A 24759-nucleotide genomic window follows, 5' to 3' on the forward strand; every position below is an offset into this window, starting at 1 on the left:
ATTTCATCATGTGTTGAGACGTTTTTTTATCCAGTTATTAGGTAGAGTGTATTTTAATAACACCTTCTCTGATTTCTCTGTAAGGATTCAAGGGTCTGTTTTCATGTAAATCTGTTTCCTCTTTAAAATGCTTTTGCAGTAGTGCTTGCCCTGGGATATGTAAGTAATGTAATTTCTCTAGACCAGTAACTCTGGTTTTACAAGAATTCATGTGAAGGAGTTCTCCAACACACATACTGATGTGGGAATTCACCATGTGCTGAGGCGTTCTATCATCCAGTATTAAAGTTAAGTGACATACAGAAACACTTACTCTGTTTTCTCTGTTTGTTTCTCAAAGGCGGTTTCCAAGAAAAGTTGTTTGCACTGGAAAACCGATTTGGTTCTAATACATACCCATATATATGAAAGCAGTGTAGTTTCCCCTGGCCAAAAACTCTGGTTTCCCCACAAGCCAGTGGAAACTCGGCTTCCATATGCATACAGACCTAAAAATTTAGCATGTATAGAGGCATTATGTCATCCAGCATAAAATACTAGGGGACTTCTAGAGACACATTCTCTGATTTCTCAGAATGTTTCCTGATGCCGGTTTCAAAGTTAAAGCCGTTTCCTGTGGATAACCGTTTTGGAGATTGTGCCTCCCTTTACATATATAATTAGTGTAGATGCTCTAAGACAGAAGCTCTTTGTACCCAAACATCTAATTTTACAACAGCTTCCACACAGATTGAGATGTCAGAAGTGATCATGTAGAGAGGCGTTGTTACATCCGTCATAAAAGATAGAGTGACATGTAGAAACACTTACTCTCTTTTCTCAGCATGATTCTTAAACCTGGTCTCTAGTAAAATCGGTTTGCAATGGAAAAGCACGCTGGAGTTTTTGCCTCCCCTTTGATATGTAACTAGCATAATTCCCCGTGGCCAGAAACTCTGGGTTTCCAAAAACCTAAGTGAAGGCGGCTGCAACACATATTCCGTTCCCAAAATGGTACATGTGGGGACATATTCCTTTATGTAACGTAAACAGCAAGGCTACACCTCAAGCACTTACCATGATTTCTCAGCATGATTTCTAGAGTAGGTTTAAAGCTAAAAGCATTTTTCACTCAAAAACCTTATTAGAGCTTGTTCCTTCTCTTATATTTATAGGTCGGGCAGTGCCCCTAACACCAAAATTCTGTGTTCCAACAGGGTTGATGAAGGATGATTTGCAAACACATTCGGTTTTCTCTCCTCCTCACTCTTCTGCTAAGGGAACCATGCAGGTTGTCTATTCTGGAAGCCAAGGAAAGTTTTTTCATTTAGGATCAGCCTCGGAGAAAACTGAGACCTGCTTCTGCTTCTGCTTCTTTTCCCTGCTAGATTTCCTCTTGATGCATTTCCAGATCCTCATGAGTGAGTTCCTGTAACCAAGAACTTATTTCAAAGAAAATGAGCAGGTTTCCGTAAGGCCGCTACTTCTTTTATATTCTTGCTTTTTAATACCTCATTTCTATCTCTTTATCCCCAGGTATCTTATTTCTATGTTCTTTGGTTGGGGCTGAAGTCTAATCAGCAATAGTGTAGAAATTATTGCTTGATATTACTGATCTACTTTCTTTCCATGGATATTTGAATTATCATTGGATTTTAGGGAAGATACTTTCTTTTAAACAATTCTGGTAAGTATCTTGTGGGTGATTCTGATTCTCTTTGTCTAGAATTATAATGCTTAATTTCTGAATAAGTGATGCTTTCATAGAGCTAAAAATTCCAAAAGTTTGAGCGCCACCACTGTCCTGAAACCTTTCAAACTTTTCCTTGGGAGCACTCAGAACTGCGTGTGTCTCTGTGTGTGTGTGTGTGTGGGTGTGTGTGTGTGTGTGTCCTTCTGGACTTAGTTTAGCCTGAAATGAGCAAAGGGAAGTACCCCTCTTTTTACACAAACAGCAGACGACTTTCACAAATTTATAACTTTTAAAAGTATATGAACTGTAATGTTGTAGAATTTTACAAGAGGCAGTGACCTTCAGAGCTGTCAATAATGGAGGCAGAACAGTTGGAAGGACAGCAGGTTCTCGTGCTCAGTGGCTGAAGTCACAGAACATCCACGGCCACCTCTGGTTAATCTTATAGTGTTGGTGCTGTCTGCAGGCATTCAGGGCTGTGCCCCCCTCCCCACCAAATATATATATTAGGAAAACTGGTGAGCCTCAGTAAGAGAAACAATAAAGTATTAGAAGGGGAAATTGAGTATATTGTTTTTAAAAAGAAAAATTAACATCCAGGTAGTTTAATTTCAGCTCCTAATAGACTGATGTGATGACATTGACAAGGATGCGTAAACACCTGTAAGATCAAGGGACAGGACCAGAGACTCTGAAGCAGCAATCACCACACACAACCTTCACTGCTGTCCTTGACAACCTTATTGAATTACTTGATTTAAAATATACTATAGATGTTAAACATCATCATTTTGAGAAAGCAGATCTTTTGAAATCTTATATATTAATGTAACTGAATTGGATAAAGAAATGCTAAATGTGTAATAAAGTATCCAAAGAGGTAACGATTACTGTAAACACCACAAATTGAAGAGGACCACAGCATAATGTGCATATATAGTTTAATGATCTGGAAGAATCACTCACCATTGTATTCAAGACATCAAGAGATGATGTTAAATGTGGTTGTCTTTGGATAGATTTTTGTGAATGTTAGAATGAAATCAGGGTCAAGCACACAAGTTTAGTTTAAAAGCAAAAGGTGAAACAGACTTCTTTTCAAAAAGCTATTGTGTCTGGTTAGAAATCATCGAATCCATGGGTCAAGGGAAGGAAAAAAAACCTAGTGACCACGTGACTGTTTCAGGAGCTGGTAGTAAAATGAAAGTTGACAATAGTGTAAATTAGATATGATATTGATGTCCAACTGACCCAATGATTTTTAGTCCATGTGTAAAAAATATATCAAGGAATAAATACTGATTTATGTGTTCTCAGCTCTGTTGCCCCCCTTCAAGCCTGCATTCTGGTTGGGAAAATAAGAACTTCTACTGCAGGGAGGAGGATTTTCAAAAAAGGAGTGTCCCCCAACCGAGAAAATAAAGAAAAAGTAGACGTACACTGTAGAGACACAGGGAGATCTGTTGAGCCAGATGACACTTGCTTTACTGTCAATTAGTAGGAGACACAGCTTTTTGATGAGTTGGTTAACGTATTGCTGCCTTTCTCAAGGTATTGCCCACGGCTCTTGAGAAGCGATGAAGTGGGGCCAAGAAATTAGCCTCCAAATGCCCTTTGCCATGTATGTTGTCTCTATTTTCCACTTTTAAGCTTTAGCTTAGACAAGTTGCCGTGTCTTGCCAAGTGAGCTACAGACAGTAAGTACATCTTGAAGCACACGGCTCTTTCCTCCTCACTGCAGCAGAGAACCTCTGCATTGGAGCATCCTGAGATGTCATTGGTGGTCATTTTTCATGTTAGGAATCAGTAAGGATGCTATGTCCACATGGATGAGGAGGGTAAGGTTTCAGTCTCTAAAGTGTAATGATGGGTTTACCTTTTCACTTAAAGAGTCTCACATCAACAAATGCGGGTCTGTTCTGGACCAAGAAGAAAAAAGTGTTTCAAAAATAATAGCTTGAAAGGTCAGTGGGACATGCCAGGCATCATTTTCATGTCTTCAAGTTCGGGTATCAAACATGGGTTTCCTATCCTGAGTGATACTGACAATTTGTCATGCTCTGTGCCTCATGTATACCGAAGGCTTTCCTAGATAAAATGTCTAGAAATGGTATCATTCTTGATATCTGTTAAACAGGGGAAGATGAAGGAATTAAATTTAGTCCCTAATGTGCATTGATTTTTTTAAAGACATCAATTTTATAGAAACTTTTGAAGAATTAAAGTGACAGAAAATTTCAAAGCACCTTCTCCTTCTGGTAGAAAACTATTCTGTTTTCGTTTTTTGAAGAATGTGACATAGAATCAGTACTAATATTGTTTGTATTGTACTTAGTGTTTACAGAGTGATTCACAGATATTCTCCTATTTCATCTGTGCAATGACCTCTGGAAGATAAGATTTCCTAGTTATGCTTTTTAATGTCTGTTTCCTAACTTTGTCTAAAAGCAGATTGATTGAGCTCCATTTGCTCAATTTAGAAGGCTGGACTGATTAATTGTGTCAGAACATTCCAGGAGGCAGAGGAAAGGAAGAGACAGGGGTTCTACACGATGGAAGCTGTTCCTGAAATGATTTGACCAGCAGCCTTATCCATTTTTCCCAAGGCTGGAAAGAAAAGACAACCCAAGGCAAGGAAAACAGGGAGCCCATGAGACTCCAACCTTGGCACGTAGAGTCACGGCTGTCCTCCTGTGCCTTGGAGAAGAGGATGCTTTGTGTCTCTGTTCTATAATCTCTGTTTTGCTTTTTCTCCACAGTGTCTTCTTTTACTAGCATATGCTGAAACTTGATTTACATTTCATAGCATTAAAACAAAAATCAGGAACTCTTTATCATTTATTAACTATTTGGTAAATAGTTTTTGGTGAATCTTTCACTTTATTATTAGGACTTACCGTGGCAATGTACAACACCTACTTCCCCAGATAACAGCAGTAGCTTACACATGCTAAACTTGTATTTCCTTCTTACATAAAGAAGTCAAGCAATCGGTACGACAGGGCTGGTTTGCATGAAGGTCCCAGGGTCAGAGAACCAGATGCCTCTTATTTTCAGCCCATCAACTTGATGGCCCAAAGTGTCTGACTGAGGGTCAAAAATCAGGCCCACATTCCAGGCAGCAGAAAGGAGGGAAGAAAGGTGCTTCAGTTCCCTTTTGGGTTGGTTCTGTAAAGTCCCAGGTAACTTTCCTGCTTTTATCTTGCTTTAGACAGAGGGCTGAGAGACAGCTTGCTATGAGGTAAGCTCATCTCAGGACCAGCCATCTCCATCGAGGGGAGGGGAGGGAGGGGGCAGGGAGGCACTGCTCATCCTGCACATGGTGTAAGACACCACGATGAGACTCCGAGGGCCTCCGCAGTCCATCCATTGCTTCGGGCTGCACTGATCGTTTGGTAACGGTTGAGATTTTCCCATAGAAGTGCGTGTATGCTCGAACAATTGCTCGGTTCATTTAAACTAGTGGCTACCAGAGCACGTTGGAGAACACATTTGTTCTCACCTTCTAGCCAGTGACTCTCCCGCCATGTTTCTGTCCTACTGTTCATTTCCACATTATTTTCCAAGACTCCCGGAGGAAATGTAAGCAGCCTGATGCTCAAATGCTTTTCTGTGTGATTCCCCCCTTGTTCTTTGAAGGAAAAACAAATTGCCTAGAGAACAGTGGACGAAATGCCAACCCCCCATTTCTTTAAGAGTCTGAGATTTGGTGGTAGGAAATAGAAGAAATTTCCAGAAACACCCTTAAGAAACATTATTTCTTTCAAATGTGATTTGGAACAACAAAGGACAATATATTTTATAGCACAGCTCTTAAGACAAATGAATTGGCAGTAAGTTCGCATAATGAAACTTCCAACGTCTTTATATTTCTTCTGGAATTTCCATGGTTCTTGGTGTAAATTTTTAATAATTAATATCAGCTTTCTATTCTTTCTCTTCCTGTAGTTGTAGAGTTAACTTGAAAATAGCTTGTTGTGTCACTGAGAAAGCCTCCTGGTCAGCCTTCTAGTTAAACAGCTTGTGTGCGTTTCGGTGGCAGGTGTGCTAAATAGTAGTTTTCAGGCACTTGAAGGATGCCCATCACACCAGCACTGCGGGAGCCTATTTCTCACCCACGACAAGGTGAGACCCTCCTTTCCTCCGCTGCCTCGCCCAGGCCCCCGCATTCTGGTTCTTTCTCACGACCCATTTTCATAAAGTTTAGCCCTGCACCAGCAGAGCAAGTCTTGGTTTCTCAAAGACCAGGAAGTTAGTTCAAGGTTTTCTGTTAAAGGACAGTGTATAAAATCAGGCAAATTGATATGTCTTTTGAGGCCTCAAGATCTCTACATTTAAAACAAGAACTTGAGTTACAATACTATACTCTTCCACTTTTGAAATTCTAAAGCTCCACACAATAGCTTTTTTAATTGCTAAAATTTTTTTCTAGACTATATTTTTCGAAGATTCACAAATATCTGTTAATTTATATTTAAAGATGTTATATTTAAGAAATGGAATAATTATTTACATTTAAATAGTAATTTAAGTCAAGAAATATTTGATACTGAATGTTTACTCTGAGTTCAAGTATGTAAGCTTAATTTTTGTGGTACTGTCGATAAACCACAAAACGTGAGAGTTGTTGGTTAAAGTTTATCTGGGGCAAAATAAGGACCAGAGCCCAGGTGACAGCATCTCAGAGAGCTCAGAGGAACTGCTCTGAAGAGGAGGGGGAGCTCAGAATTATATAAGATTTCAGTGAAGTGGGACGTGCTGTCCAATACAAGTTTAGGCAGAGGCTGCTGCTAGTCAAGAAGCAGGTGTCTCTTTTAATGATTTTAGTGCTTTTCTATATAAGAGAGGATGCAAGAATTTGGGCGCATAAAATTTCCTGAAAATGTCTAACTATCTGAAGACTCTTCTGCCCATTTTCCCAGAGCACAGAGCGCCCCATTCCTGATCTCCACACTTAACTACTTTCAGAGGGTGTTGAAGGTCAGCAGCTGCAGTGGCTCATGACTTAACCAAATCAGAGGCAGATGACAAGTGCCAATTTTTAGTTGACAATATGTATATATTGTAGGAAAAAATGTTACTTTCCAACCCTACCCGTGTTCTAGTCTCCACATTCAATTTTCTTTCTCTTCAAACAGTATGCTTCTGATTTTGTGAAGTTTGGAGACTGTCCTGAGCACATGGGGTCTGGAGGTGGCCCTGTTCCTGTGGTCTTTGTTTATTCTGTGAATTATGGTGTGAATCTTTATGTGCCCAAGCTTCATCATAATTTCAAACTTAAAGGATTTAAATATGGGAGATGGATGCCACGTTCTGGGAATAGATTTTCAGGATAACAGCCAGGATTGGTAAAAAGTAGGGAGAATGGATACGGCCTTCAAAAAAGAAATGCTATTTTACAATTTCTTGTAGAAAAATTAAAGTGCTTGTTGGGATTCTACCAGGAATGTTTAATTGGGAGACTTGCCTCCCATTTTCATGAAACAAAATAATTTTATTATTTGTTTAGTGCCTACTGTCTGACAATGAAGTAGCCCCTTTGCATACAGTTTTATCATTTAATCTCTACAAAGAGTCCCAGGAGAACACACGTGTCACCAGTGAGGGAACCAAGATCATCCAGTGTATGTGGCTGGAAGGCAGATGGGCTGGAGGGCTTACCCTCCTTCAGGCTGAGACAGAGACACCAAGGTTTATTGACAAGCATGTTGCAGAATGGTTTACTTAATACTTTGCTTCCTTGATGAAGTGGATCTCTTGAAATTGTTTATGTCTGGCTTATAGTCCCCTCTCTCCTCTGCCTCAGGACTTCTCGTAAGTAGAATGAATTCAGCCTGAACAGATTCAGGAAAATTAGAAAATATAAAATTAGCTCACACAAATGTCTGATTAGTCCTTGTAATTCAGTAATTCCTAAAACTCCTAGAAATGCAAGGAAGGTGTGTTACCTCGGGGACTGAGTGCATTTGAAGAGTGAGAAATTTAGTGTGATCTGGTAAAGGCACAGGCTCTATAGACAAAGATCCGGGTTTGGATCCTGGCTCCACCAAGTACTGGAAACATGACCACACATAGCCTCAGTTTCTTCATGTGTTAAATGGGCTGATGGAGCTCACCTCTAAGCAGTCAGGTCAAAATAAGGTGGTACGAGTGACTCTCAGGCAGAATGCTTGGCAAAGTGCTAGTTGCTCTTGCTGCTTTATAATGTCTTCTTAGGTAATTCCGTTGTCCATTGGCTTGCAAATATCTCCTCATTTGATTTAAGAAATATAGCATGCCTTAAGAATTTTAAAATAAGGAATGAAGATTTACTGGTTAATGCTGGGTGTATTTTTATAGGTCATTTATTAAAAACAAGTAGTTCTCTAAACAGAATTTATTCAGTGTGCCTAGAATATGATTCAGTTAAAAATGATTTTCCTTTAAATTCTTTTCAGAAATTTTCTGTGATATTTTTATCAAATAGTAGTTGAAGTTTTCTGAGGAGGGGTTACATTTTGAAAAGATTATTCTAGTAACAATTGATATATTAAATAAATGATTCATATCCCTGGACAGCGTAAAGCCCTGTTTTTTTTTTTAAATATATATAATTTTGGGGGTTAGTTCTATGTCATTTTATTGGGCAGAAGTATTTCCCATTTCCATTTTACAGGCAGAGAAGATGAGTCATACGATACTCATTATACAAGAGCAGCAGAGGCTGATTAATTTGGGCAGAGGAGGAAAAGTGTGTGGAGAAAAAATCCTTATTCTCAAACTGGACACATTCTGCAGTGCTGTGCAGCTGGAACGGTTTTGAATTTGCTTCTGGGTTGTCCTAGGTTTCGGCCCATGTGCCTGGAAAGGTCACTCAGGCAAACATGCTAAATTAAGAAGTTTGTCATTCTAAATGTTCTTAAGAGGATTAAACAAAGTCCACAGCAAATAAATGAACATGTTTGGAAGGTTTTCCACCCTCATGTAATTTCCAGAAAACAGACATGATTCACTTGCTAAACCAAACACACAGGTATATTAATGAGCCTGGTTCACATGACTGGACAGCACGGAGGGAGCCTCATCTATTGGCGTGGGTTCTGCTGCAGGAACCGCACCTGAAGGTTTAATTAGAATTTATTTCCAGCGAGTGCTGCTCCAGCCTTTTTCTCCCCAATGTAAGAAAGCTCCCTCCTTGCCTGGCCATTAGTCTGCAGAGCCCCGTGGCTCACACACTCCAATGCTCATCAGGATGCTGATGGAGCCAGTTTGCTTAGACACACTTAGCTACACTCTCAGTGGGGATCATCAGTCTCTTCTGTGTGTTCACCTCCACGTGCAGGGGAGAAAATCGAGTTTTGCTGGCGACAAACGCTTATTGACCACCAGTTGTTTCAGAGGGACTGTGATGTTGAAAACTGGAGTCCCTTTCATTTTTATATGTTGGATGCAGACAAACTGCACGGCAACACCCCCACTGTAAGTACACCCACCAGGGAGGGGGTCGGAATTTGGATCTACACGTATTCAGATCCTGGTACTGGTCAGCTTACAGTGTTCTCGCTGGGTTTGGGAGACTGTTTCCGTAGTGATTTATTTGGTTTCCAATAAATTTGCACAGCCGTCTCCTTCAGTCGAGTTCTGATGAGTTCAGTTGGGAGGGGCATGTGAAATTGGGGCAGGCAGAGAGGTGCAATGAAGACTAGAAACCATCTGGTTACCTCTCATTTTTTATGGGCCCAAAAATGCTTGTCTTGTTTTCTTTTCTCCTCCATCTACCCCTTCAGGTCAGGGAGTCGTCTTCAAGAATTTCATCCTAAAATATAAAGTAATGAAGAAGGCAGTGTGTCTCTTTGGTTGATTTCATTTGACTTGGGTTCATTGTTAAAGATTTTCCAGTGAGGATTTTGTGAGCTTTTAAAAGCTGGAAGTGCAGCACAACCAAGGAGAGAAAGTCAGAGAAACGAGTCAGCGGCCCCTGTGAGGTCTGCAGGACGAAGGCAGGAGGTGGGGTGGAGGCAGCACCGTGGCCTCCCCTGTAGCCCTGAGGTCAACGTGGGCATGAAAAGCCAGCGTCTCTTGTCACCATGTGTTCTACCAGGTCTCCAACTAAAGGAATGCGAGGAGATTTGGGGAGGCCTTACCTTTTACCATCTTGTCAAACATCTTTAATGCTGACTGTATTTATTCAAGATGACACAGAGATCACCTGCTGAGCTTGAGGGAGCGGTGCTTGCTTCCTGACTTGCCCGCCCCAGGCTCACTCATCAGACTCCTGATTCTTGCAGGCACTGCATTGCCCGTGGGGGGCGCTCTGCTCCTGGGGGGTCTCTGCTTCTGTGGGGGGAGCTCTGCTCCTGGAGGAGCTGGGCACTGGAGTGCTCACATTGGAGCCAGTCTCACAAGCGCTGATCCCTCACCACGTGATGAGCCCTTTGTGTAAGTAGTACAGGTGGGAAACAGAGTCTTCCTGTGTCTACGGAGTTCTCCAGTAAAGCCAACTTGGAGGAAAGAAAGAAAATGCCTACTGTTCCATGACTGTGTCCTAAGGGTTTAAAGTTCACTGCGGAGCACACGTGAGATCTCATCCAGTAAATACTCTGGGGTCTTGACTCTGACTTGTCATGAATTTGGCATTCTCATAATGTTATTTCTCTTAAAATATGTCTAAGCAATCATTTTTGTGTGATGGTTATATGTGCATAAGTGTCCTGAAGAAACTGTTGTGGATGGAAGTGTGGGCATCAGTGGTACCAGAATGGCTGGTGGTCCTGGGGGCTGCCCGAGCTGCACACCATTTGTTACCAGCAGTCTTTCAGATTGCATCTTATTCCAGAGCTCATCGGGGCTCGCATCTCTCACTACGTGTCTTGAGAGAATATTTGTTCAGAGGGGAGGGGACAGGGTGCTTCCAAGTCTGGGATCTGGGGTTCCCTGTCTAAAGGTGGCACTGGCACAAATCCTTTATTCATGGAGTAATGAAGCCCCCCAGTCTCGTGGCTAATTGGGCCTCCCTGTCCTTCTACATTTTAGGAGCCGGAGGGCTTGGGTTAGGCCCCCAAACCTGTTTATTGGTGAGCTTTCAGCCCTATCACACCACCTGGGTTGTCCCGTTTCAGTCACATGACTTTGACTTATGCAGGTAGGTGTGAATCCTGGATAGTGCCTGGGACTTCCAGGTTTCCCCTACAGTAGGGACACTGAAGAATGTTCACCCCATAAGGTGTGTTCAGGGGCCTCGAGGACAAGTAGGGACCCACAGACAGATGTCTGGATGGGTGGCGATCAGGCCCGAGTCTTGGAAGAACAGAGATTCCATTACTGTTTTAACAGTGAAATTGAGGGAGTAATTCTGGAAGGTCTGATGCAACTGAGATTAAAATTATTATATGGTTTTTATTGTTAGCAGTAGTGGTTTTTAACCCTTAGACCCAGTCCCCCCTATTTATAATAAATATTTTGTAACCTTTCTTTTCTGGTGCCCGGAAGTGAACGTCAGAGAAAATGTAACCTGACTTTAAATATGATAAACAAATAGTAAATGGAAAGATGTGGTGCCTAAATTCTTATATTATAGGGTATTTTATATTCTATGCTAATTAGTGACCTCTCAGGACAAAAGGCACATACAAAGGGAGTCACTTCTAATAAACTATTTTTCCAAGCCTTACCTAACTGGGAAACAAGTGGCTTCAGAATGTTAGAGCACCTCCCCTGTCCCCGGGGAAATCTCCTTGTCAGAGTTACACTTGCTGATGGTGTCCTGTGCTAAGTGCAAGCAGATGCGGTTCGGAAGCTGCCCGGAGGCTGGCTCCGGGGATTCCTTCTCCGTCGCAGCTGTGAGGGAGCCTTGCCTTTCCTGACCACAACCACAGAGGCGATTTTGAATCTCTGAAAACTGCCATACCAGTGTATATCACAACCCTCACAAGATACGTTGAATAAAGTAGAAAACTTTAAGTGTCTCCTTTAGGATAGAAATAGGGTATAAAAGAAATAAATTAAAAAATTCTAGTGCCCGAATAAGTGCTACATTACACTGGCTGCATTATAAGGTTAGAAAACTTCATTACCACTTTACATACCACATCTTGCAGTTAGATTTTATTTATCTTTTTTTTTCCCTAAAGAAAAAACAATCATTTGATGAGTTCTTGTGTCAGAGGTGACGAGCAGAGAGCAAGTGTAAAACCAGGAATCGTGGTGCTGGTTAGTCTAAGACCATCTCCGTCACTGCGCAGATCATCTTTACTCATTTTACTGCACTTTTCGGAATCACCTTCTCACTTGGAAAAAACCCCTGTGCCAGTTGGATTTGTTAGTAAAACAATTATTTTTCTTACCTAGAACATCAGTGATGTTTTCAAGATGATAAAAAAAATTTGCCCATGGCATTTAAACAGTTGCTTGTTCTAGTAACTCATGGCTCACGGTCTCGTATTTGTCACAATTGGAGAACTGTGTTTTCTTTGTGCAAATTCTCATTGCTTTGGTGACGCAGGGACACTTGTTCTTACTGGATGGAGTATGATAGTAGTTTTTTGCATTCTCTCCCTAAATCTGGAGTCCTGTGTTATGTTTCCTGTTAACTTAAAAAATAGGAATATTGTTATTTACCTAAATATCTAACCTCACACCAGTGGTGCATATCAAATTGGTCCAAATAGGAATTCCAATATTAAATGAGACAGTAATTTCACAACCCACTTTTCCAAAAAATTGGATTGATGGTTCAATTATACCAGGGACATTAGCTGTTTTAATTGAATCAATCATTGCTTTCTTCAATAAAATTTTCCATTCCATCTGCTCTTTTGGTTTATTGTTCTTCAGTGTTTCATTTGCTTTCTTTCCCAAAAATATATGATTTTGGCTTTTGTCATTGAAAATCCTTGCTGGTTTTGCTACCTCATGCTGGAGAGGAAGGCTTGTGACTGTTTTATAGTCACTGGTTTCATGGTTGTATGAGTGCTTAATGCCACGTTGCAGGGGTGTGGAGACCTAATGAATTGTGTACATAAAAGGCTTAGTCTACACTGAGTGCAGGGTTAGTGTTCGCAGCCCATGTCATTAGTATCATAATTAATCCATTACAATCATCCTCTATTAATCAGTGTTATCCTTCTAACGTCTCCAGGAGAGGAAATGTAGTAGTCTAAATGCAAATCTTTGCCAAACTTTCAGTCAATTCAAAACCTTTAAATATTTGCTGTCAATAGGACTGTGTGCCTTCTATCCCTAATTCTGCTCCTCCTGACCCAGGACGCGGTCTCCACGGCTGATGATCCATGAGACACTGGATTCTTGGTCCCATGGCTCTGTGTGTTCTGGGACATCTGGGGACTTCAGCACTGTTTTAGGGGCTTTGGGTCCCACCTCTTCATAGCATTGCTGAGATAAGATCTGTGGGTTCACCCTCATTCTTGAGTGTATTGTGCATTTTTTCTAGAACCAACACACGCCACCGTGGCAGCACTGCTTTGACCACGTGCTGGGGCAGCGTGTGCTTCAGTTCTTGGGTTTAAATTTTCTGTTCTAATTTCTATAATGGTGTATATTGACAGATACACTCCATGTAAACAGAAGCTCTGTGGGGTTTTCAGCAACTTCTAAGAGCATAAATATTCCTGAAGCAGCTAATCTTCCTCCCAACAAGTGAGGAGCAAGCCGGCAAGTCCTGGGTGCCTGTGGCGGCCAAGCTGTGCAGCCCAGGCTGCTCACCGAGGAGCAAGGAGAAAATCTTAAAAACCTCCTTCCATGCTGTCTTTCACAGAATCTCAGAAATGAACGTTTTAATATCTAAAGAGGGGTGATTTTTTAAAATAAATTTTTTATTTTTTTCCTTTTTCAGTTTTATTAGGTAGAATTTTTACAGTTCAACTTCACATACACATATTGCATGCAAATACATGTATAGAGCATACTGCATTTTTTAGTTTACATATATGTACTAATTATTGTTTCTAAGAAGAGATTAGAGCTTTAGATTTTTAAAATTAGTTACCAGAGGATTAAGGACATCTACAAAAGAATAAACAGAATATGGTAATCCAATCACAAAGGACAGTCAGATGTGCTTGCATATATTCAAGAAATCAAAACAATATTTAGTTCATTTGTGGTCTTATTATTATTGCTATTAATTTTAGATTCCCCATAAATGAAGTCATATGGCATTTTTCTTTCTCTTTCCACCCTACTTCCCTTAGAATGACAGTCTTCAGGTCCATCCATGTTGCTGCAAATTGCATCTTTTATGGCTGAGTAGTATTCCATTGTAGATATGTATCACCTCGTCTTTATCCAGCCATGTGCTGATGGACATTTGTGTTGTTTACATGTTCCTTGTTCTATGTCCCTTCTGGCAACAATTACGGATTTTAAATATTTTCCACCTTAAAATCCTTCCTGAAGGAGATGTGGTAACTGGAATCAAAAACAGTTACAGCACAGGGTTGTGTGTGATGGGCCCTGGGGGCTTGGTAGAAAGGTTGGCAGAAAGGATTTCAGATTCTGATCAAACGAGTCCTCCTCTTGTAGCCCTGCTGACCGCCTCTCTCACGGCCTGCCCTACAAGTCTGACCAGTCCCTTCTGTGAATCCTACTGTATTGTGCACAAATTTTGTCCAATTGGTGTCATCCAGTAGGGACCTTAAGTGAGGCACCCAAGCTCCTGTGTTGGTTTCTTCCATCAGCCCTTAACTTCCTTGGGAGCCAGGACTGTCTCATTGCCCCAAGGATCCCTAATGCCTAGTGAGATGCCTGATAAAGCTGATACTTAATGAGCACATGGGTCAAATGAAAAAACCTGATCAAAGAAATGGCCCTCATTTTTCAGACATGCCTACTTTAGCACATAGGGTAAAATGACATGTCTTCTTGGATTTGCTGTCAAATACTTCAACAAAGGACAAATAAAAGAACAAAGGTCTGAATAAAGGAAATATGGAAAAGTTTGTGAATTCCTTAATCTGGGTGATGGGCTGATTGTACTATACTTACTGATGTATACTTAAGTTAGTTTATAATTTTACTGTCATTAGCTGAATAGCAAGTATTAATACGTATTAATTGAAATCCTTGGAACTGAACAAACTTACCCCACACAAAATCCTTAATATCCTAGTAGTTTGTCTTTCAGAAATCTTTTCCCACAAAGACAGGAAAAAATGGAAAGGCAGATCCGTGGAGTATTTCCACGTTGTCAAAAGACCAAAGGCCGATACAAAAGAAGAGATTGTAAAAAAGATAAAGAGGCTGAAATCAATGTCTGGAAAACCTAGCTAACAATCCTAAATGGCCCAACTTAACTAACCTCAGCACTGCTGCATCAAGAATGGGGCAAATAGCACCTAGTGGATTTTTTTTAATAAATAAATAATGATCCAGTTCCTACTACAGGCAATTATGATACGACTGAGTATAAGTTCTAACACCAACTAGTGTACAAATCATAATTTCTACTTGATTCAAACTTCTTCTTCTATAAAATTTGAATCTTTTTATTCTTAAGACAGATTTGTGGCCTATGACCTAGTGATAAAATTTTCAACTGGCTTGTATTAAAAAAGTTCACCATAGTGAGAGTTTATTATATCAAGTATTCCTTTTTGGGAAACCCATGTGCCTTGTCACTCTCATTCATAAGATTTCCTGTGGAAAATTCAATCCTTCATTCAGGAAAAGGCTGAGCAATATATCTCATGGAAAACCTTCATAAACGGCAACAGAAGAAAATGAAAATGAAAGTGAGCAGCCCGTGAAGCCGGCAGACACACAGTGCACAGCTGTGTTCCAGCCTCGACTTTCTGTAACCAGCAGGGAAAATGTGCATTTCAAGAAATAGACATAAACACTTTTCAGGACCTGAGCACACAATTTCCCTTTCAGGGTTTAGTGGGCTTCCATTTAATTCTATGAGAAATGTTTAAAACAACAGAACAACACCTGAGATAGGGTTTAAAGTAACTTTTATGTCTTAATGAAAATAAAGCCAACTGATAGTTATCATTTTTACTTTATTTGATCTCATTCTCTTACTTTACCTCCCCAACCTCCTCCACAAAATGATGGTGAACATCCCCTCCTGGGTCAGAAGGCTAAGTGGAAAGTACCAATCAAATGGAGGTGTGCTTTGTTGTTTTATTTTTCAAAACAAAAAAGTTTCATTCATGTGATTTAATAATTAAGATCTGAAACAAAGTCTACTCAATAAATGGTAGCCAACACATGTCATCATAGCTGCTCATCAGGTTTGGCCCCACGTTACACACTTTTAAATTGACATGTGCCATGTGCTGTCATGGGAAACGGTGAGTGGGGACAGGGCCTCTGCTCTCACAGGGCACACAGCCTGGTGGGGGAGGTGGTGTTCAATCATTGCCCTTTTTTTTTTAATGTACTTACAAATTATGGGAAATGCTATTAAAAAGAAAAAAATGAGTCAATGAAAGTGAAAAATACAAGGACAGTATTTAGGCTGAGGGAAGACAGGGAACCTGTTTGAAGAGCTGACACTCCACTGAGACTCAAAGGACAACTCCGGTGCTGCAGGTGAAGGGCAGGGACACATTGATAAAGGGCTGATATCCAGAATATACCAAAATCTCTTTAAACTCAACAAGAAGGATGAACAACCTGATTAAAAAATAAGCAAAATGCCTGAACACACACCTCATCAAAGAAGAAATCTAGATGCCAAAGAAGTCTATGGAAAGATGCTCCAGAGCATCTGTCATCAAGGGGATGCAGACTGAAACAGCGAGGTACCACTGCACACCTGTCAGAATTGCCAAAACGCAGAACACTGACAGCACCGAATGCTGGTGAGGATGTGGAGCGTCAGGAATTCTCATGCATTGCTGGTGGGAATGTAAAATGGCCCAGATACTTTGGAAGATGGTCTGGCAATTTTTTACAAAACTAGACATACTCCTAAAATATGATCCGGCAACTGTGCTCCTTGGTGTTTACTCGACGAAATGGAAACTTATGTCCACACACAAATCTGCATACAGATGTTAATAGCAGCTTTATTCATAATCACCAGAACTCAGAAACTACTAAGCTGTTCTTCAGTAGGTGAATGGATAAACTGTGGTCCAGCCAGAAAATGGACTATTATTTGATGCTAAAATGAAATGAGTTATCAAGGCATGGAAAGACATGGAGGAACCTTAAATTCATATTTCTAAGTGAAAGAAGCCAATCTGGGAAGGTTCCGCAACTGTCTGATTCCAACTGTATGGTGTTCTGGGAAAGGCAAAACCACAGAGACTAAAAGATCAGTGGCTGTCAGAGGCTAGAGGGGAAGGAGCAATGAATGAGGTGCAGCACGGAGCATTTTAAGGTCACTAAGACAGACTACTCTGTATGATGCTGTGATGGTGGATACATGTCATTGCACATCTGTCCAAACCCACAGAGTGCACACCACCAAGTGTAAATCCTAGTGTCGTCTGGGCTCTGGGTGATGATGACGTGTCAGTGCAGGTTCACCCGTTGTCGCAAATGCACGCTCTGGTGCAGGCATCAATACTGAGGAGGCTGTGGGGACAAACTGCAGTTCATACACTGAATCCAGCCCCAGCCACCGCTGTTAATAATGCTCTGTGGGTGTGTGGAATGTCCGGCTGCTCTGGCGTCTGAACAGCAGAGCTGAGCAGCTGCACCAGAGATCAGGAGGTTTGCAGACACTGAAATACTTACTCCCAAACCCTTGACAGAAAAAGTCTGCTGAGCCCTGTTCTAAACGAATCAGAATTCACCCTGATGAGACAGGACAGCAGGGCCCAAACCAGGCATGGTTAATGGGACTGAAGCAATGTTTTAGTTCCAACACCTTTGCTGAAGTCCTGCAGATCCAGCGGCAGACTGTAGCCAGGAAGCGTCTGCAGAATGGAGTCAGTAGCAGGCCTTCCCGCCAGGCTCCGGGATGCCGGGAGCTGTGCACTGCACCGGGGCCACCCGCTTGAAGAAGGCAGACTTGCGGTGGAAGCTGATCAACTCATAGAGCTCGGAGAAGATGCTGCACTGCTGAATTCTCTCCTAGGAATGCTGAAGCACATGGAGAAAAGCAACAAGCATCTGAACGATACATGTAAGTGAAAAAAACCCGTAAAAAATTTTCCCTTAAAACAGAGACCCAATGACACAGGAAGGAAGAGGAAGGCTGACTTTGTGCACTGATGGGACCGGATGCAGAAATGCAGGGAAGCAGCGCTGTGCAGACGCTCCAGACCCCCTCTGGGCCCCACCTTTCCGCGTTCCGCCTCTCCTTTTACTAGAAAGGCCCGTATTCCCTGAAACAGAGGAATCTGCTACCTAAACATGGGACACAGAGAAGGGAAAGAGGAAAAGGAAGGGAAAGTAAAGGAACAACAGTTCATCTAGACCCTAGGGTTTGGGCGGGAATTTCACCAAACTCACAACCTCTCAAAGCACAGAGCACACAGTGAGAGGCTGACAGAGTGTCTGCGACTTCTGCTCCTTAAACACCAGCTACCTGCCAGCACACGCTGTGCCCGTTACTGAATCATTACAATCATTTCAGAAACTATTACTACCCCGGCTCACAGGCAAGGAAATCTGAAACTCGGGGAGGAATTATTATCATCCTGGACAAAGTCCCACGGCCGAGAAGTGTCAGAGCTTCCGGCAGACCCTGGACTAAAATGCTCCTCATCACCACGGGCCCTGAGCCTCAGGCTGAGGCCATGTCAGGTCTGCACGGGCCCAGAGCACGAGTCTGTGGGACAGGAAGTGGTTCCACTCGAAGTGCCAGGCCAAGGCCCTCAGAAACCTATGTAATGAAACCAAATCCCCAAACTCATTTCGAACGCACTGCCCTATCCGGGAGGACTGGTTGGCACATCTGGCTTATCACCTGTACACAGGCTGTGCAAGGGGCCCAGAGAGTGACGTGACATCCCAATGGAAGTGGCTCGGAGACCGCTTCATCACAGGACAGACTCTCCCGGCTTACAATGTTAACTCTCCATTCCATTTCCAACTGGAAAGTAAGTTTAGACTTGTTTTCCTCTCCAGAAACAAACAGAGTGGTAACATCAGAGGGAAACTCAAGACTGAGGAAGTCTCCTGGCCATTTGGAAGGATAGGCTGGCGAGGGAACAGAGACAGGGATCAGAAAGACCCGTGTTCCAGTCCAAAGTCTGCACGTCACTCGCTTTGACAGTTTCCTTATTAATACAGGTGATAAAATCTAATTATGATTGTTGGGAAAACTAAATGAAATAATGTATGCCACTAGCATAGGTGTAAAATCCTCCATGAGTGTTCCAGAAATGGACGTGACCGTGGTTAGATATTGTCTGCCAAGTCTTGTATGCTAAGTTCACATCAGCCAGCCAGAGATGTGCCAGAGAATGCCTCAACAGCCAGCAGCCTTCTCCAACTTGGAAACTCACAGTGTCCGAAGAACAGGCAGTGGTGGATGCTTTGGGACACTCTGGAGGTAGCAGTCCAGTGATGACTTTAAAAAACTGGGGAGAATTTAGGGGACCATACAGCTCAAATACAGAAAACTCATTCCATGTCTACAAATATTCATCTCGAGCCATGATGATTCAGAGAGGAAATACATATTCAAACGTACATCATTTTCCCACATAAGTGCATCAAAACAATTTGGAAAGAATGTAACTTTCTTCTCTAGATCAGACAGTGAGGATTACAAGGTTTGTACTGAAAGCCCTACGTGTAAATCATCTGCAAACGTAACTGGGTCCACTATCAGTCATCATCATTCGAAGGGAAGGATGGAAAAGAACAAAGCCAAGCTAATACGCTCCGGTATTTTGTTGGGTTACAATGTCACAGAGGAGATGGACAGGTCATCAAGGAACCACTCTGCCGTGATCACGGAGCCGGGGAGCAGGATGGGCGGCAAGATGTATGGCGCAGCCGTAGCTGTGCCCGTGCTTCTAGGCAGGTACCCAGTCACTTCGACAAGGTGTCAAAAGTGTATGCCCACGTCCTCATCACCTGTCATGTATTAAAGAGAAATGGAAATGTGTAAACGGCCAATAACCTCGGTGGGTACACCGTCCAAAGAGCAAAGTCACAGTTTGACAACTGGCCATCCCGGCTCCCTGGGATTCATTTTTGGAGAACCTTAAAAACCACTCCTCTGTCCTCAAGAAGTGCTGCCTACTTGTCCTATCTTTGGCTCAGGGATACAGCACGTTCATGTGGACTTTAATGTCTGCACAGATTTGACTGTCTTTCTCCAGGTTCACTTGTCCATTCTGAAGAGGCCTGAGTTAAGTCCAAATTCCATATGATCAATTCCCTCATGTGACAACTCAACGAGTCTGCAATTACAAACCAACTGAACAGGACTGTCCTCAGCTAAAAATGTCACCCACCCTTCACTGCTTTCTTAATTTCCTTTCCTGGCTAATTGCAACAGGCTAACACCACCCTCCACCAAGTTCCCCAACTATGTCAAATAGAAAGTAAGGTCCATAAAAGAGGAGACAACTCCATAGTCACCTCTGAATTCCTAGCATATATTAATGTCAATAAATAGAACTATGATTATGGCTTCTTTCCTTTAAAACCTTTCTGGTTATTTAAATGAGACCATGGAAGGGAGGTGTTTGGGTCCAGTATCTTGATCCAGAAGACTCTGGAGACCTTTTTCGGAATGGCTGCCCACTGATTCATTCAAAACACAACTTCTCATTCCGGGAGGAGCTGTGATTTTCTGCCAGGAGTTTGTTGTCACTCTCATACCAGAACAGATTTAAACTAAATACTTACATTGGATATGTTATTTTCCCCCACTTCCAAAAAAATTGACTTTCCTTACTTCCTTGCCTTGAGGAATGCTTTTTTACTTTTCTTTCTAATTCACCCTTTTATACAGCAGGATTCAGGATGTGCTTGGCCTTACATAAGAACAGCCATCCAACTCCCAGTGTGAGAGGCCTGGGGCTCACCTCCTGCCCTCCTGTCAAGGCAACTGAAACTCAGTTCAGGAGCCAACTGGCCCCCCAGGGCTTCTAAGGCTCACGTATCTCCCAGAATCCCTGCTTTCTGGTTTGACTTGGTTTCTGAGGATTTCCCCTCACTTTCTTGACAATTAACTGTGCAGCTTGAAAGATGAGGAAGGAAGGTCTTATTTCTTAATCAGCATTTTAAGGAACTTATGTAATGAAGGTTTTCAAGAGTTTCTAGAACCCTCTATTGCCGAGACAGAAAACAAAATAGATATTTTCTAAATTTAGCTATCATGTGCATTTTTTCTTTGCTTTTGTTTTCTTAACTGCTAACAGACATTTTTTAATTAAAAAATAAAATAAGGCCCCAAATAGGATAGAACATTGAAGAGGAAACAAAATTAAAGGGCAAAGACAGAAAAATAATAGGTACTGTACAAAGTTAATAGAAAATATACACTATGGATCAGATCAGCAATTCTCAGTAACAGTTAATTGAAAACTGACCATGAGGTAAAATATGTCTCCTGTCAGGAGACGGCCAACAGAAAACAGAATTAAATCAACAAACTAAAATTCTAAGTCTGGCGAGGTAGAGAAGTCTACCAGCTAAATGTGTTTTCTTCTGGAAAAGAGGGAGACTCACAAGATCTTTTCTGTGGAGCCTGAGCCCAGGTGAGGATGGTGAAGTGAGCTCTGTAAGTACCAAATTAGCAAAGTGAGTGATGAATGAAGAGACGTGAGCTTTGATGACAGATATGATACTACTATTCACTTGTCCTGCAAGTATGTCTTCACGTTCAATGATCAATACCTCGGTGTCCTCAGGGATTGAGATTATAGGAAAATGCACAGCCCGGGCCCAGACCAACTCTGTGATTGTGGCACTGCACTTAGATGTTTCAAGGGCACCTCAAACTCCACCTGCAAAGAGCTGACTTCACGGTGCTCCTCCCATAGCCGTCCTGCCCAGGGCCCCCGGTTGGGGGGAAAGGTTTCTCTGCCTCTCCCAGCTCAGGCCCATCACTCACAGATGTGACTGGACCCCTCCTTCAGGGCCCAATTTCCTCAGTCAACGAGTCCCACCACCCAAACCTCACCTACCAGGTTCTCACTGGCACTCTCTCAGCACTGACTGTGTGCTGGGGACCACGCTGCACATTGTGCACACGTTATCTCACTGGATCTCCACAGCAGTCCTGGGAAGTCGGTATATCACTGCTTCAATTAATAAGATAAATTGTTTCACTTCCTTGAGTGTGTCATCCAAAGTGACACGGCTACTGAGCCACAAACCTGGGACTGAAAATCACTTGAAAATTGAACACTGCTACACCTCACAGCCACCCTACTCTGACTTATCACATCACCTCCTGCCCAGCCTTCTAAATGTTTCTAAGCATTCTACAAGACAAAAGTGATCTACGAGAGCACCCGACTCCCCTACTTAAAATCTGACAATGACGTTCCACTTCCCTTAGGAGAAAGCCCCACCGGGCCTGAGCACAGCCCAATGGCCCGGCATCTGTGTTCCCTGCGCGGCCGAGCCGCCTCACCCACCACGCAGCGCTACATGTGCCGTGTCCAGGACAGGGATGCTGACTCCTTACAACCCGGGGCTTGTCTCACTCAATAATCACCCTCTTCAGTGCTGACTCTCAGAAAAATGTTTTCTCTGGATGAATCAATATCTTTTTCCTTACAACTTCCCATCATTGATAATAGCTCCCCCCAAAAGAGAGAAGACCTAATCCTCAGACTCCTTATCTGTAAAGTGTGAATAACAAGGAAATATGAGAAGTTTTAAGCGAAATAATATTCATGGGAAGCTGAGGGACAATTCCCAACATACAGTAAGCACTCAATATGTGCTTACTTAATATTAATAAAATAGATTCCATTCCAGCAACCTTAAATCAATGCTTTATGGCTTTGTCCAAAAGACTACCGACAAACTATTGGATGAACCCCTTTGAGCAGATCAGCACAAGTGTACTGGGATAGGTAAGCCTTGACTCCAGTTACAGCTGCAGCCAACCAGCACTACAGGGCAGGGGCAGTTTGCTCAAACTCGTACATGTTGCTTGAGCATTTAGTTGTAGTTATTGAATAAAGACAGGTATTATATAGTCAAAGCTCCTGAAACATAAATCTTCAAAGATTGATGCAAATTAGGTTTCAAGTATAACACTCTCACTAGAAATTATTTGAAAATTATAGTCTTAGCTCCTCCACACATCAAAAGGTCATGTTCTTAATGTATCTGACTATATACACTGAAAGGATTGTTTAAAAGAAATTAAGATGAACCCATAATGAATAAGCTTTCAGTATAATCTGCACAAAGCCCCACCCAAGGGTCTCACTTCTCACTTCCACATAGGTGTTCAGGTAGCTTAACCTGGGTCTTGGTTTCTTATGACATGGGGATGGGAAGAATTGTGGATAGATTTATGTAGCAAATATAAATCTAGGGTATTTGCTGTGTAGGAATCCTAGAAATAAATAAATTGATATATAGTCCCACCCTTAGGAAGCTCATCCTTTCCAATTACAACAGCATTAAAAATAAAATGAGAGATACATTTAACAAAATTTTACAAGATTTGCACATTGAACATTTTGAAGTATCACCAAAAAAAAAAAAATTAAAATATCTACATATATGGAAGACATCTCATGTTCATGGAATGGTAGACAATATTGTTAAAAATGTTAAGACTCCCCAAAGTGATCTACAAATTTAACGGAATCCCTATCAAAATTCCAGCTGACTTCTTTGCAAAAATTGAAAAACTGATGCCAAAATTCATATGGAAGTGCAAGGGACCCAGGTCAGACAAAACAATCTTGAAAAAGAAGAGCAAAGTTGGAGGACTCACACAAAGATTACTACAAATCTATAGTACTGAAGTCATTATGGTACTGGCATAAGTTTGGATTCATAAATCTATGAGACACAATAAAAAATCCAGGGGGGAAACTTACATTTACAGTCATTTTTCCAGAAATGTGTCAACAACACTCCATTGAAAGAATTCTCTATTCAACAAATGGTGCAGAGACACCTGGGTATCTGCAGGGAAAAGAATGAATCTGGAATCTGGACCCCCGTATTTTATATAACAAATAAAATATTAATTCAAAATGGATCACAGACAGAAACGTAAAAACTAAATGTATAAACTTTCTAAAAGAAGACATAGTTTAAATCTTTGTGGTCCTAGGATAGGCTATGGCTTCCTAGATACAATACCAAGAGCACAAGTGAAAAAAAAGAAAGATAAAATGGACTTCATCAAAATTTAAACCATTTGTTACAAAGGACATCATCAAGAAAGTGAAATGAAAGGGGAAGGGGGTAGCTCAAGTGATAGAGTGCGTGCTTAACAAGAAAAATAAAATGAATAAATCTAATTACCTCCCCTAGAAAGAAATTGTTTTAATGTTTAAAAAAAGTAAAGTGAAACGACAATCTGCAGAATAGGAGAAAAATTTTGCAAAGCATATATCTAATAAGAGACTAGTATCCAGGATATAAAACAAATGCTTACAACTGACCAATACAAAGAAAATCGACCCAATTTTTAAATATGCCAAGTATTTAAATAGATACACAATTGGCCAATAAGCATATGAAAAGATGCTCAGCATCACTAGCAAAATCAACATCAAAATGAGATCTGATTTTACACTCACTAGGATGGTTATAATCAAAACATGGACAATAACAAGTGTCGGTCAGGAGGCAGAGAAATGGGAACCCTCAATACGCAGCTGTTGGAAAGGGGCAATGGTGCAGCTTCTTTGGAAAAGCCTGGTGTTTCCTCAAAAGCTTAGAGTTATATGGCACAGCAATTCCACTCCTACATATAGAGTCATCCCTCAGTATCCTCAGGGGGTTCGTTTCAGGAAACCCCCACCCTGGATACCATAATCCAAGGATGTTCGAGTCCCTTTACAATCAGCCATCTGGATCCATGAAGTGGAAACTACAGCTATGGCGGGCCAACTGTACAGCCAACAGAATGAAAACATATTCTCACAAAAACTTGCACATCAATATTCATGGCAGTATCATTCAGAGTAGCCAAAGGTTACAAACAATATACATCCATCAATGAATGGATAAACAAAATTTCCAAG

Source organism: Camelus dromedarius, unplaced genomic scaffold, assembly GCF_036321535.1.
Source record: "Camelus dromedarius isolate mCamDro1 unplaced genomic scaffold, mCamDro1.pat HAP1_SCAFFOLD_180, whole genome shotgun sequence".
Classification (NCBI taxonomy): Eukaryota; Metazoa; Chordata; class Mammalia; order Artiodactyla; family Camelidae; genus Camelus; species Camelus dromedarius.